Source organism: Bos grunniens, chromosome 2 (assembly GCF_055505025.1).
Source record: "Bos grunniens cultivar Pamir isolate PY7600 chromosome 2, Bosgru_T2T1.0, whole genome shotgun sequence".
NCBI classification, from domain to species: Eukaryota; Metazoa; Chordata; class Mammalia; order Artiodactyla; family Bovidae; genus Bos; species Bos grunniens.
In genome coordinates this window covers 52,581,793-52,598,311 of record NC_141166.1, presented here as the reverse complement: position 1 = coordinate 52,598,311, position 16,519 = coordinate 52,581,793, and the positions used below count along the sequence as shown (strand labels likewise).

General features: G+C 36.7%; 1 protein-coding gene across 7 annotated transcripts in view; it reads left to right on the top strand.

Annotated features, from left to right (window-relative positions):
- The first annotated feature begins 1,343 nt into the window (after window positions 1-1,343).
- SLC39A10 (solute carrier family 39 member 10) overlaps window positions 1,344-16,519 on the top strand; it is a 162,901-nt gene continuing 147,725 nt past the window's right edge. For 2 of the 7 annotated variants that reach the window (XM_086366856.1, XM_086366790.1), the window contains exon 1: window positions 1,344-1,731. The gene's annotated coding sequence lies outside the window, so the exon portion shown is untranslated. The remainder of the gene's footprint in view (window positions 1,732-16,519) is intronic. The other 5 variants (XM_086366834.1, XM_086366782.1, XM_086366831.1 and 2 more) reach the window with 4 other exon arrangements.

Here is a 16,519-nt window from a genome sequence, read left to right as displayed (position 1 = left end):
TGATATTCTTAATTGCTGTTATTAGCGTCTGTGCTGCTGCTGCTGCTAAGTCGCTTCATTCGTGTCCGACTCTGTGCGACCCCATAGACAGCAGCCCACCAGGCTCCACCGTCCCTGGGATTCTCCAGGGAAGAACACTGGAGTGGGTTGCCATTTCCTTCTCCAGTGCATGAAAGTGAAAAGTGAAAGTGAAGTCGCACAGTCATGTCCGACTCTTAGCCACCCCATGGACTGCAGCCTACCAGGCTCCTCCATCCATGGGATTTTCCAGGCAAGAGTACTGGAGTGCGCTGCCATTGCATCTGTAGTAAGATGCATTTATTAGCATCTGAGGCAAGAAGCATGTGACTATCAGAGTAGTACAACCAAACCTCTCTGCTGGAGCAAAAGAGGAATGCTGGAAGCTGGAGAGAGATAAGTTGTTCTTCCCTTTCTTATAATGCATTCAGGCTCATTTAGACCCAAGTAACAATCTGACTGGTTACTATTTTAACTGTGAACGAATTAGAGAAAGGACTCTCCCTAGCTCCCATAAGTCTGGAATGGACTGGGCTGAGAGTATCCACACTTCTCTCTGAGACTTAGAGATTCCACCGAATATCTTCTCAACAGTTCTAGTATTTGAATTAAGAAGCCATGGCTTAGACTAGACCAAGATATCAAAAATAATAAAAGAAACTTGAACTCAGGGAAAATATAAGAAATTCAGAGAAAACACTTTTTAAAAACTGTTATTTCACCCATGGTTAATTCTGATTTTAGTTTAAAGGCAAAATGAAGCCCTGGGATAGTTACAACTAAACAATAGTTGAAAAGAAGACTTTAGACATAAAGGCTGAATTTTTTTTTCATCAACATTTCATGCAGCAGCTCCTGCACAGCCTTCCCATTTCTCAAGAGCTTTGATTTGTGGAAATAATGGTTATGCAATTTCCACACATTGTGCTCCAATCACAGCATGTAGGCAACAATGAAACGAAAACAACTAAACACACTTGAAGCTGGAGATTTTGATAAGCTTTTTTTTCACCAAGATTTTTTAACTTGATATTTTTCCAAGGCACCCAAAATATTCCTATTGAGCTTTAATCAGATATATGTGAACACAGCAAAGTATCTTGTTTTCTTATATCTATGGCAGCAGCACTGGTTAATCTAGCTGTAAAAAAATTAACCAAAAAGAAATTATTGGACTGTGAGAATCCCACAGTTGACAGATCTTTGGTCTTTCTCTTTAAAATAAAAATCTATGCCATATGTTTACAAAAGATGAGAAATGGTGGAGAAAATTAATTTCCTTAGGGCATAATGCTGCATACAGCCTTTCAGAGAGAGAGGTCTCTGGCATTTTCTGTGAGGACTTGGTACAAGAAACAGTGTAGCATTGGATCTGCACAGTCTCTGGCTGAGAAAAACAAAGATGATTTCCTCTGGTCCCTATTTTAGTTTTACCCTTTGAACTTTCAACAGTTTGTTTATTATTGTTGTTATCATTTTTAATTGGGCACAGATTGTTTCAGGAATCATCTTGGTTCCCTTTTTTGAAGCACTTTTTTTTAAAAACAAAACAAAGCAAAACATTTGTTGAGACTGCTTTCTAAAGGGCTCCACCTCCACCACCTGTCACTGTACCGGGGGCTGCAACGTGGACAGCACCCCTCACTTCTAAGTTCAACTGCAGACTGGATGGTGAAGGGCAGAAGCTGAGGAGGTGGAAGTGCAGATTTGGAGGTAGGTGACAATATAAAAATTCCCACGTTGCAGATCAGTGATAAATTTTCATACACCTGGAGAAACAAACTAATCTATCAAATGTAATTCTTTCAGAAGGTTTTTTTCCCCTTTACATCTAAAATCCTGGAAATTTCACCTCCTTGACCCATCGTTTCTAAGTGACTAATCATATGTTGATTATTTGTCACTAGATGGCATCATGCAGTGTTTCTTGACAGAAGTAATTAAGTTGGCAAAGTTGAAGCTTGGGCCATTTTTTGTTATTTTCTTTTTGGTATGAATCTAAGAATCTCAGTCAGATCCTGGGTATTTCATCTTTATTGGTTGTGTAGATTTGGCTTTGTAAAATTTGTACATTGTTTGAGATTCTTTTTCCTTGGTGTATCTGGGTGATACGGGAAGCCAGCAACTAGTCTTATATAAATAATAAATTAGTTCTTCCTCTAAATTCTCTTCCAAGTCACATACACAAATATTTACTTATAGAGACTTTGTAGAACTAAAATAAATGTCCTCACATTAAGATCTTTATCTAGACATGCAGGTAGGGAAAGCTATATAAGAGAAAGGTCAGTTGAAATCTAGTCATGGATAAGACATATTGATGGGAAAATATGATAATGATCAGTTGATGCTTTAAACCTGTGAAATGTATAAAAAAAATATGAGTGACTAAATAAGAAAAATGGTTGTAAATATGAGTTAATGATCACAATCTTTTATTCTCCCAGATGTGATAGGTAAGTATGACCATTTTTATTTGTTGTGTCCCAATGAACTTTATATTACTAAAGAATGAATTCTGACTTCCATGTTGTAAACAAAACAGGACCAATTCTTCTAAATTATAATTATGACTTAGTAACCTGAAAATTTATAAATAATAACATATAATAAATTGTATTATCTGGAATAAGACTAACAAAATAGATGACAGATAAAAAGATAGTGTCTAATACAATACTTGATATTCTGAATTGTCTAAAATCTAAATATTGTTGTTGTCTAAAATCTATAATATTGCTCTTTTATTTTCATTTTCTTATTTATTACTTGAAAAGGCATTTCTGTTTCAATTGTCTTACTTTATTTCATTCATTCATTAAACAAGTATTTAGCTGAGTATTTATGTTGAGTTAGATACTAGAGATGCAAAATAGAACACTGAATTTGCCCTCAAAAAACTTTTAATTTTTTATGTTGTTAAACATCCATAAAGTAAGTTTCAGAATCAATCATGGGAGGTTGGGAGGACAGAATGGGAAAGAGAAAGAGAGGGAGAGGGAGAAAGGCAAGTGAGAGAGAAAGAGAGAATACAGAGTCTTAAACTAGGAAACAAGATGTGTGGTCACAGCTCTGCCAGTAATTCATGCTATAGTCCTACTCTTCCCTTATTGAGCATTCAAATAAAATAATTTTACTTGAAGTGCTTTGTAAACTGTAAAATATTTTAAATTTAAAGATTTTTAAGATTTTTAATTTCTCCCTATAAGAATCCCACAATTTTTAAATATCAACTTAAAAATCAGTCTTTTATCCTGCATTTGAGTGTTTTCTCCCTTTTCAATTCCCATCTATTTCAAAATTCCTGCTGTATTAAGAAATTTCAAAAAGCATTAAATGTCCAACTCACCTTGTAAAACAAAAAGTGAACAGAAGCACCATGAGCTTGGAAAGAGAAAAGGTGAGGGGCTAAGCTAAATAGCCCTGTGACCACATCAGACTCTGAAACATGGAGCCTCTAGGATTACCCCCTTACCCTCTTTTAATGTAATCATTCTTGCTGCTTCTCTTGTTTTTTACATATTAAAAAATGTAATTTTAAGTGAATTCTGTTATAATAACACATGTGAAAAAAAGAGAGCTCTTGGGAGTTTCATTCAGGTCCTACAACTTCACCCCTTCCACATTTTGATGGTAGAAAAAAACTAAAGGTTCTAATTGATTATTGGATTATGAGATTTGGTACAACATCCCCTGTTCTTAGACTAGTTCAGTAGTTTTGCAAAATGCTCCTTATTTTTCTTTAAGGCAGAAAGTATCATATATTCTATGCTGGTAGATCAGAAAACTTTTTACTACAGGTTGTATGAAGAAATAAATACATAAGGAACTCTGAACTCAATATATTTAAGACCACAAAGAAAGATACATAAAATGGTCAAGTTCCTAACTGGATCTGAGTTTGTATAGAGACAAATTTTATCTTAGTTTCCTGGTCCATTATCTGGGGATTTTGTCTTCTATTCTGTACTGTATTTTTTTAACTTTTTAATTTTTTAAAATTTATTTTTAATTGGAGGGTAATTGCTTTACAATGTTGTGTTGGTTTCTGCTGTACAATAATGTGAATCAGCTGTAAGTATACATATTCTGTAGTGTATTAAACAGTATTTTTAGTACGATGATGACTTACCAGTAAAGACAAACTTCTAATTAAGCATCTGAGCTGAAAATGTTCCCTCAATCTATTATATAATATTTGTTTGAAATAGTTTTATTTAGTTAGGAAAACAGAAAAAGTGGCTTGGATTCATTTACCTGTAAAAAATGTATGCCTATCCTTATTTTGAATGATTAGATTTGTTTTAAAATATTTGCTTACCATAAAACATGGTCTAGGAGAAAATTTGAAAGATTGGAAATGAAAGTTTAGAGATTAAAACATCTACTTACCACATTATGTCTTTCTTCACCTTTATTTTTTAGGTTTATGACATTTTCATCTTTGTTTAAACTATTATTTCAAGCCAACAAGTGTTATAAGAATGACAATATTTGTGCACAAGGAACCTAGGAAATGGAATTCTACTTCACTAGTTCCAGAGTTCATAGCTCTTAAGGCTTTTACCATAAGTATATTTAGGTAAAATGATGGTCTTTATCATGAAAGTATATGCACCCACATTTAGGCATAGACAAAACTTCCTGGAAGGAAGCAAAGATTTTTTTTTTTTAAGAAATTATTTTGGGAAAGTGTGCTGAAGCTTTTCTCTAAAAATAAAATGACATTTCATCAGTACTGGTCATTTTTTAGCCACATATGACAAACGATCACAGATGCTCATAAAACTCTAAAAGGAACTGAATGTTGTTCTCCTCTGAAATGGCAAATATCTTTCCTTTAACTGCATTTTAAAACAAAACAAACTTTACCACACTGATTGAAGACAATGCAGGAAATCATATGGTCCCACCCAAAGTTCCTGCATTCAAAATGTCCTCATGGGTAAGGAGGTTCAAGATGTTTTTAAGAACAGAACTTTCAAGTTTCTCCCTGTTAACAATGGCACTTCCTGTTTTGACCTCTAACCATATTAGGATATCAAACAAGTAAGATGATGGACTTCTCCTTTTTGCACAGTGAAGAGTATTTACTCCCTCTCACAGTGTTTGTAGATTTCAAAGTGAACATTCAGTTCAGTTCAATCACTCAGTCATGTCTGACTCTTTGCGACCCCATGAATCACAGCATGCCAGGCCTCCCTGTCCATCACCAACTCCTGGAGTTCACTCAGACTCACATCCATCGAGTCAGTGATGCCATCCAGCCATCTCATCCTCTGTCGTCCCCTTCTCCTCCTGCCCCCAATCCCTCCCAGCATCAGAGTCTTTTCCAATGAGTCAACTCTTCGCATGAGGTGGCCAAAGTTCTGGAGTTTCAGCTTTAGCACCATTCCTTCCAAAGAAATCCCAGGGCTGATCTCCTTCAGAATGGACTGGCTGGATCTCCTTGCAGTCCAAGGGACTCTCAAGAGTCTTCTCCAACACCACAGTTCTAAAGCATCAATTCTTCAGCGCTCAGCTTTCTTAACAGACCAACTCTCACATCCATACATGACCACAGGAAAAACCATAGCCTTGACTAGACGACCTTTGTTGGCAAAATAATGTCTCTGCTTTTCAATATGCTATCTAGGTTGGACATAACTTTCCTTCCAAGGAGTAAGTGTCTTTTAATTTCATGGCTGAAGTCACCATCTGCAGTGATTTTGGAACCCAAAAAAATAAAGTCTGACACTGTTTCCACTGTTTCCCCATCTATTTCCCATGAAGTGATGGGACCGGATGCCATGATCTTCATTTTCTGAATGTTGAGCTTTACGCCAACTTTTTCACTCTCCACTTTCACTTTCATCAAGAGGCTTTTGAGTTCCTCTTCATTTTCTGCCATAAGGGTGGTGTCATCTGCATATATATCTGAGGTTATTGATATTTCTCCTGGCAATCTTGATTCCAGCTTGTGCTTCTTCCAGCCCAGCGTTTCTCATGATGTACTCTGCATATAAGTTAAATAAGCAGGGTGACAATATACAGCCTTGATGGACTCCTTTTCCTATTTGGAACCAGTCTGTTGTTCCATGTCCAGTTCTAACTGTTGCTTCCTGACCTGCATACAGATTTCTCAAGAGGCAGTTCAGTTCAGTTCACCACAGTTCAAAAGCATCATTTCTTCAGTGCTCAGCTTTCTTCACAGTCCAACTCTCACATCCATACATGACCAATGGAAAAACCATAACCTTAGGACTACCCAATTCTCCTGATGTTCTAGACACTGTTTTAGTTTCCCAACAAGGGTTGTGATTTTCAATAATTTATAGTTATCTAGTCATGAGCCTGGTATTGAAGTCAACAAAATGTGCAATATTCCTCCTCTCAAAAATATATAAAGCTACATATGCCTTCTAAACACCCTTTAACATATTCAGGACTCAGTGATTGCCTTCTTTTAAGCCACCTTTCTTTCAAAAAAAGAGAGAAAGTGAAGAGAAAAGGAAAGAAAGAAAGGAAAGAAGGAAGAGAGGAAGGAAGGAAAGGAAGGAGGAAGGGAAGTTTGAGGAAAGAAAAGAAAAGAAGGAAGGGAGAAAGGGAAGGAGGGAGGAAAGAAGGAAGAAATAAAAAAGTCAGAATGAAAAGATCATCTCCTCAAAGTTAAAAAGAAGCTATACTTGCAAGATTCAATACTCTGAGTACCTGTTGCTTCCCCTCCCCCCAAAAAAAAATTTTAAAGCAAATTAAATTCCACATAGTATAAAAAATGTCATGTTACTCTTTTTGAAGTAGATACAGATGACAGAAATGCTAAAGATGTAAGTGTACAAAAATAGAGTTGCCATATGATCCTGCAATTCTAATCCTGGGCATAAATCTGGACAAAACTACAATTTGAAAAGATACATGCACCCCTATGTTCACAGCAGCACTATTTAAAATAAACAAAACATGGAAAGAAACCTAAGTGTCCATCAACAGATGAATGCATAAAAAAGATATGGTATATGTATATACAGTGGAATATTATTCAACTGTAAAAAGAGTGAAATAATGCCATTTGCAACTATACGGATACACAAAGATTATCATACTAAGAAAAGTCAGAAAGAGAAAGATAGGACTTCTCTAGTGATCCAGTGATAAGACTCTGTGCTTCCAGTGCAGGGAGCACGAATTTGATCCTTGGTCCGAGAACTAAGATCCTATATGCTGTGCGGAGCAGCCAAAAAAAGAGTAAGAAAGAGAAAAACAAATATTGTATGATATCACTTATATGTAGAACCTAAAATATGATGCAAATGAACTTAACTATGAAACAGATTCGCAGACATGAAGAATAGACTTGTGGTAGTCGGTGGGGGCGGAGAGAGTAGGGGAGGATTGGATTGGGAGTTTGGGATTAGCAAATGCAAACTCTTATATTCAGAAAGGATAAACAACAAGGTCCTACTGTATAGCACAGGGAACTATATTCAGTATCCTGTAATAAACTAAAATGGAAAAGGATATGAAAAAAATGATGTAAGACATCAAATAACATAAGCATTTTAGAAGTTAATATTCTCAGTCTTTTTTTAAATAGTTCTATATATTGAAAAAAGGAAACTATTTTAAGTGGAAAAGCTCAGCAACTATCCTATTTTCTGTGTTATTGTGAGGATGACAGTTTATTAGAAGTGAGAAGATATTTCTTGAAAAAAAAAAACCTTATCTCAAAATTACTCCTTCAATTCTTGAGGGAAGTTATATATTTTTATGCCACAGAAAAGTGATTTGTCAACTTTCTCACCAAATCTTTCCCAGATTCTTTAAGACCTTCTCTGAATATATATGCATATACTACTAAATATATGTATACAATTTAAATGATATATGCATGGATATAAATGTTTTAGAAAGACTTATGTGACTGCTTTCTTTACAATATTCCAGTAATTGGGATAAATACAGTAAAATTAAATTCCTTCAGGCATTTATTATTATTATTAATTATTTTTGTATGGTTTTTAAAAAATAAGACACTCATATGTTTCAGATGCAAATTCCAGATTGTTTTGCATACTAAATGATACTAAAACAGTAAAGCATTTGTTAAAGCAGAAGATAAGCAAAGCACCCTTAAAGGATGCTATTGGTATAGCTAATAGCAAAGTTGTTGAGACTGCTAATCCCATTTGTAAATCTATGCAACTTGATGAGCAGATGTGCAGAAGATATTAGTGGGAGATCTGAGAAAACCAACAATAATTAGAAAAGTCATTTTTTAGCAGAATGCATTCTAGAGCAAAAATAAGTTTTAGATGCAGAAGACTGACACAATAACTTGATTAGACTTTCTTGACTAATATTCCTGTAAATGTATAAAACTGAAACAGAAATGGTAACTGTCAAAAACCAAAGTTTTCCCCTTCTTCCATAGAACAATAAATGCTTGGTAAAAATAACTTTTCTGTGAAAATGATCACCAGTACAAACTTTCCTTATAACATATTTTCCATTAAGTAAGCAAATGATAAATTATCTGATACTCTTGATTCATTATCAGTATCAATCACGTCAGGGAATTAGAAAGATAATTTTGTTTTGCTTGTGCTACTCTTTTTATTTATTTATTTAATGAAATACAATTGACATACAACATTATGTTAGTTTCAGGTGAGCAACATAGTGATCCAACAATCAAACACATTACTAAATGATCACAACAAAAAGTCTAGTAACTACCTATCACAGTACAAAATTACTGCAGTATTATTGACTCTATTCCCTGTATTTATCTTATACTTGCAACTTATTTATTTTATAGCTGAAAGTCTGTATCTCTCAATCCCCTTCGGCTATTTCACCCACCCTCCCCAACTCCCCCTCCCACCCTGGCAATCACCAGTTTGCTCTCAGTATCTCTGTCTGTTTCTGTTTTGTTTGTTTGTTTGTTTTTCAGATTCCACATATAAGTGAGATCATACAGTATTTGTCTTTGTCTAACTTATTTCCCTTAGCATAGGGCCCTCTAGGTCCATCTGTTGCAGCGAAGGGGACCCAAACTGGGCTCTTGTCTAACACTCGGAGAAGAATTGTCCAAGAAGACATGTGCTGACAAAGCAAGATATTTTATTGGGAAGGGCACCCGGGTGGAGAGCAGTAGAGTAAGGGAACCCAGGAGAACAGCCCTACGGAAGTCTCGGGTTTTATGGTGATGGGATTAATTTCCGGGTGGTCTTTGGCCAATCATTCTAATTCAGAGTCTTTCCTGGTGGTGCATGCATCGCTCAGCCAAGATGGATGCCAGCAGAGGGATTCTGGGAAGTGGAGGGACACCCAGTGTCTCCTTTCGACCTTTCCCAAACTCTTCTGCTTGGTGGTGGCTTATTAGTTCTGTATTCCTTATCAGGATCTCCTGTCATAAAACAACTCATGCAAATGGTTACTGTGGTGCCTGGCCAGGGTGGGCGGTTTCAGTGTGCTTCCCCTAACAACTCCCCCCTGAGAGACTTCAAACTCAAGATACTTCTTGGGAATTGGGGCGGAGGTCTCTTTCTTCTGTAACTTCTTCCTCCTGTGCATGGTCATAGTCCTGCCTAGCAGAGCAGAAGTCTCTCTCTACCTGATCTAAATCAAGGTATTTTTTGCCTGAAATCAACATTCACCCAAGTAATAACAGCAGTTTAGTTTGAAACTGTTGGCTCCTCTCAGAGATGAAATAGAAAGGGGCCAAATAGGAGACCTAACAGGATGGTCATCACTGGTCCCCAGAAACAGGAGGCAACATTTGGGGTGAGGGCTGCAGGGTTTATGACTTTTTTTTTAATTTTTATTTTTGGATTGGTTGGTGGTGAAGAAACAGAGCTGTGCTCCAGGAATCTTGTGTTTAGTCTGAAGTTACCATCCTCCACCTGGGTGGGGGCTCCAGTTCTGTAGAACTCAAAGACATTGTTATGCATATTTCTTTGAGTAGGAACAAGGAGCCTGTCTCAAGGCTGAACCACCATTTGATTGTTTCTCTTCTGTTTTTGTATCCCCTCCCTTCCCTGATTAGCAATTGTTTGAATACACCCATTGGAACTCAGGGAAGGTCAAGGAGGCTGAATGAAGCCTATATCCTATAGATAAGAAATGGAGAACACTTAACAGATCTGTACTCCAGAGCCCCACAGAGTGCTGCTCAGTTTTAATTTAGGGAACTGGGCAACTATGACTGTGATAACTTCCTGTCAAAATGGGGCATAGGACTGTCTCAGCTTGGAGAAGAGACACTGAATTGGAAGTATTCCTGAGTTCCAAGTCCTAGATCTGAGCCTTGTATGATTAAATCTCAATCCCTTGGTCTGCCATTTTGTTGTAACAGATCCAGTTAGAAGTAGCTGGAGGAGGGATAACTGGAATTTTAATAGACAAAGTAAATCTCATTTCTTTTTAGAAGAATAGGCCTGAAACCTAGTCTGGACCTGGCACTTCAGGGAGACTTGTAGCCAGGTAGCCAGTTGCCTAGTTTTATAAAAAGTAAGGTTGCAGTTACTAGCTTCCAGCAGACCCTGTTTTGAGAATGGTGGCATCTAAGCCTGACACGACTCAGAAAACTCAAGTGTTGAGCAATACAAGGTCTAATCTGAAATTACACCCATAATATCATTTCTCAGGATATCTAGGAAATAGTTATTTCCCAGGGTGTCTGAACCATTGCTACTCTATTTTGACTTTTAGTTGTAAAATTTTTCTTAATAGCCAAAGCAGATGTCACCATTAATAACATCAGTGTTTCTCTAGGTATGAGAAGATGCAAGAATTAGAACTCATAAAATCTTCTCCTGAAAAGATCTAACTATCTGAAGGCCTGTTCTGCCAGTTTTCCCCAGAGCACAGAGTGCCTCATTCCTAATTTTCACCCTGAACTCCTTTCAGGGGAATTGAAGGTCAGCAGTTGCAGTGGCCGTGATTTAATCTTTGTAGATGTAGATAGCAAGTGTCAGTTTTCAGTTGGCAGAGCCCCTTTTTGCTCATAAACTTGACCATGATTTTGAGGGGGCATTTCATGACCATTTTATCTCATGGTGCTGAGAATGTCCATTCTCAAGTTTGGCAAAGATTTTGTTGACAGGCCACTCAATGTGCTTTACTGCACTAGGCCATAAAACAGTATCCAAAATTCTCTGGATCACCTGTCTTACTAGCCTCTTGGTCCAGGAAAATATTTCCTCTTGTTGCTTCTTCCCATATCTAGAGTTACACTGTTACCATCATCGATCTCATATGGAACTATACATTATTCTATCAGAGCCCTCAGTCACGCATTTGGCAGTGTAAGAAACAGTAATTTTATAAAACAGGTGAAATACAAATAACATAGCCAGCAGTATTAGTAAAGTCACAAGTAAGACTTAAGAGCTTCCATTAGATGTAGCCCAGTATATCTCTGGTCATCTGACTTAGTCTACTCTGTAGAATCTTTATCTTCCAGGGAAATTATATATTGGCACCACCGTCTATAAGGCACATAGCCCAGTTTTCTAGTGTTACTAGACTGATTATCCTCAGTATGATTTAATTGTTTCCAACAGAGGAGACTTTAAACCTAAATTACCATAGCCTGGTGTTATCTATTTAATCCATCCCATAATTGTGGGAGATTTTTTTCTTCCTTTGCTGACAATTTTCTTGTTGCTCTGATTGAGCTTGAGTAATAGAAAAAAGCTCAAATTCATGGCCAGAGTCAGAGCAGGCATTATTAATTGGCCTGGTGAGGGGATCCCATCTAGTAATATCACAGTGACCTGAATATGACTGTAATTTTATTTTTTAAGTAAATTTTTTCAAGGCCAAACAGTTAGAGTCTTGTAGTAGAGAAATTTACTAATGTAACCCAGAACTAGACACAGGTAATTGGCCACAAACCCAACAATTGGATTGATTTCTAAAACTAGCATAGGATCAGGCCTATGATAGAAAAGCATTTGATTTATATACAAATGTCTAAGAAGTCAAGAAAACATTATAAATGATCATATGAATCAGGTCCACCATCTTGGGCAAGCTTTCTACCTCTGATGTCATCTTCTCATCCTGGCGTAGTGTAGTTTCTCCTGATAAGAAAAGTCCTTTCATCTAGGTTGGAGACAGTCCCTTAAATTATGCATTTTTCCAGTCCTGGTTGCAGGTCATGAGGCATCTGATTTTCATCCAAAGATAGATTACTGAGATAAGCTTCAGAAACAAACTTAGGGTGTTTGCTAAGAATTCAATTAAATTTTACATTAATATCACATAACAGCAAAGAACTATCCAAGAAATGAGTCTTACTACATGCAGACCTCCATTAACAAACTGGGGTTTAACATTTATTGAAACATCTTTTTCTCCCTAAAATTGCCCTCATTTTTATCAAATATAACCAAATTAAGGCTAGTTTTTTTGTGATATAGGTCTGTTCTCACTAATTTTGGCCTGATGATTTATATAACCATAATTGATCATAGACTTTTTATTTTGTTGAAACATTTATAGAGTCTCAGACTGAACTTTTAAAATAAAACAGGGCTGGGAAACTCACACCAAAGGCTTATCACAGATTTTGCCTAACAAACCTAAGTGAATTCTTTCCTCTTTAAGGTCTCAAAAATTCCTTGAGATTTTTGTACATGATAGTGAGATAACCTTTCTAAATCATTTGATAAACTCACTGGAAACCTAAGAGTTTCCAATTTTTCTGGAGGAGTTAGAGAGAAAATATAATTGTTTTGTTTATAATGTATAATTTTACCAAAGTATTGTCATAATTAGTTTGAGAGGAAGGTTTTCCCTACTCCCAGAAAACATAAGATTCAAACCTGTAATTTTTCAGACAGAAACTATAAAAGTTATAAGCATATTCGCTGGTTCATTCAGTCCTTTTGTTAGCTTTTGTGAAGTCATCAAGTTTTCCATTAGAATACCAAGACATATCAGAATGTTAAGAACTCCATATAATTTCTAGGATATCTGTATTAGTAATTTTACCATAAATTATAACATGAGTGGATTTATTACTCATTTAATAATTTTTTCATGTAATTTAACCGACCAAATAAATACAGTTTAATATTGCTCTTTGGGATGTTTCAGGGGCCCTCTGAAGCACCTCTAGTTAGCTAGAGGTCAAAACAACTTCAAAAGAATTTGATTTAGGAAGTTTTATCAAAAAGATCAATTAAAAGGGTTTAGAACATTTGGTCAGATTTAGTCAACATTGATGGGTGTATCATTTAGCTTGCTAATATGTCACAATGGGTGTAAATACCAAGGCTCAAGGTCTAGTGAAAGTCAGCTCCGCCATCTTGGACCTAATTGGCTCTAACCAGTTTTCTTATGGCTGTGTCATTCCTAACAAAATCTATTTATCTAACTAATTGTAATCCAATTTTAGAAAATCATGATCATGCATAACTTTTTAGTATTTTTCATACCTTTTTTTTTTTAACTGAAAACACACTTCCTACTTTCCTTTAGCAACCAAGAACTTTTATATTAGCCTTTTATAGATTGTTGAGCATAAAAACCAGTGATAATTTCTAAAACCCTTGCTTTTTTATAACATTTTAGGATAGCACCAAACATTATTCACTTATAGTCCCAAATCTCTTTGTCTCTCTGTAAAAGGAAATTAGTGTTTAGTAGTAAATGTTTCCGGAGAAGGCAATGGCACCCCACTCCAGTACTTTTGCCTAGAAAATCCCATGGATGGAGGAGACTGGTAGGCTGCAGTCCATGGGGTCGCTAAGAGTCAGACACGACTGAGCGACTTCACTTTCACTTTCACTTTTCACTTTCATGCATTGGAGGAGGAAATGGCAACCCACTCCAGTGTTCTTGCCTGGAGAATCCCAGGGACGGGGAAGCATGGTGGGCTACCATCTATGGGGTCGCACAGAGTTGGACACGACTGAAGTGACTTAGCAGCAGCAGCAGCCACAGTAAATGTTTCAAAATCTTATTTTATTTGGAAACGACCTAACTATTCAATAGACTTCTAACACTTAGCACACTTAACACAACCTTTAGAAATTCAAGTTACACCAATCTGGAGAGACTATTTTAGACAGATATTCCTAAAGAATAATTATTTTTAATAGAGCTTATCTAAAAGCTCATATTTCATTTACATTTTTTTTAGAAGTTTCTTCACTCGAGGTGATATTCTTGTTGACAAACTTGTAACTGATATGATAATATTTAACTTATATTAAACCTAGGTACAATGAAAATATTCTACTTAATGTTAATTACTCTAAGATATGTCTATATTAGATAGATCAACAAACAAACATTAATATCAGGTATTTAATACTGAATATTTCCCAGTTCATATGAACCTAAAATTTATTGTTTAATTCAGAATTATTTGATTTGTAAGTGCTTACCTTTCTTTAAGCCAATTAAATAGGGCTCATTTACAAATTAACCTCAAAAATATTACCCAGAGACAAAGACATACCAAGACATATTTAGACAGACACAGTGCGAGATTGAGCTTCATTTTCTAAGTTTTTAGTTATGAATTAGATATTACAATATAAAATTTACTAGTTTATAAAAAAAACAGTTGGAATAAATAAAACTTTTAAAGGCTTTTTCCCATTTTTCCTCAGTCTTAGGGGTTAGAGATGGTCTAGATAAGTGTTTCTGGGAGCAGAGCCAGAGCCCCGGTCTCAAGACACAGGGAAAGAAAATCAAGTTCTAACAAAATGGTGGCAGGTCTAAACCAAATGGTAGCCAGACAAAGCAAAATGGCCATCAAAAATCACAACACAGAACAGAGTTAAAACACACATAGAGACCTGGCAGTCCTCATCAGACACTCCCTTAAATACAAGAATCAAAGGGAGGAAAGGAAGCCAGGCTGAAAGAAGAAGGGGAGGAGCAGGGAGGAGGAGGGAGAGAGGGGCTAAAGACGCCTTACCGACGTCTCCTGCCGCACGCAGATACCCAGACGTTATGGGACTTTACCCTGGGCCTCCAGAGAAGGGAGGACTGGAACTCAGCCCTACCATGTTGTCACAAATGGCACAATTCATTATTTAGGGCTGAGTCATAGATAATTTTTTAATTAATAAATAAGATATACACTGTGGCCATGGTAATCCTTCCAATTCGAGGAGACACTGGACATCTAGGATTGCTTTTGTCTCGAAAAATCAATTGCTCAGCAAGCACAGTTTTAGATGGTGAGTGCTTTGGAGCAGGAACTAAGGAGTCAGTCTGTATTTTAATTATGATATGGTACTACAAACTTAAACTCCCAGAGCAAACTGTAGTTTTCTCCTGTTTAAACTTAGATGTTAACAGCCCCCACTTTGTAGGGTTGTTCAGAGAATTAGCTGAGATACTTCATGGTTAGTGCAAAGCCTGGGCCACAGTAGACATGTTATTATCAGTTCCAATAACATTGTTGTTGATTGTGATGGTGATGATGTATATCCTACAAAGATTCTGAACTTCTTCCTGAGGTTTTAGTTTTACCTGAGACTAAAAGATAAATCTCCCCCTGCCTCACCCCTTCATGTCCTTAAGAACTTAATACCTGCACAGAAGTAAAAGGTTAGAATTCCACTCTCCTGTTCCTAACACCTTCACACATCAGTAATGTTTACTTAAGGAGTATGCAGACACGAAGAAAGAAAAGACCATTCCTGAACATACGGGAACCCCACCTGAAGGGGAGAACCCACAGAACCAGCACTCTCTTCTTAGATTTGTTCACTTTGCAGTGAAAACAGCCTGCCAAAGTCCTGAGACTGGTCACTTCAAAGGTGTAAATATTGAGGTGGGATATATCTCAAACACAAAGACAAAATCCTGTAGAGTTTCATAAAATTATAAAGTGGAGTTTGGAAGTATCTGTGCTGAGGAAACCAAAGAGAATCAACAGGCCATAAAAATCACAAAAGCTTGAATATGCAGTGAAGTAGGATTGATGGGGAGCTATTGTTATACTATTTAGGAAAAGCAAACCCCTCCCAAAAGACCTTCTCAGGAAAACTTTAGACTGAGGCAGGCTGAGACAGTTTTGACCAAACTAAAAAGATAGAAGAAAATTTATTTAAGGTAGAGCAGAATTGCCTCCTTTCTTTTTGAACCTAGAGCATCTTGAAAAGCTGTTGCCAGGGTGAGTCTTATGTCCAACCCACTACAGGTTTAAGACATTACCAAGGACTTCCCTGGTGGCTCAAATGGTAAGGAATCTGCCTGCGATGTGGGAGACCAAGGTTTGATCCCTCAGTCAAGAAGACCCCCTGGAGGAGGAAATGGCAACCCAATCCAGTATTCTTGCCTGGAGAATCCCATGAACAGAGGAGCCTAGCAGGCTACAGTCCAAGGGGTCGCAGAGTTGGACTCGACTGAACAACTGACCTAATAACCCTCTGTAACCTGCTTGTGTATTTCCTTACTATTTAAAACTTTAAATTTGATGTCATGGGGTATGGCACTCAACCAAGATTCAGCAATGGCAGAGTACTTCCAGGGTATTAGTAAAATATTT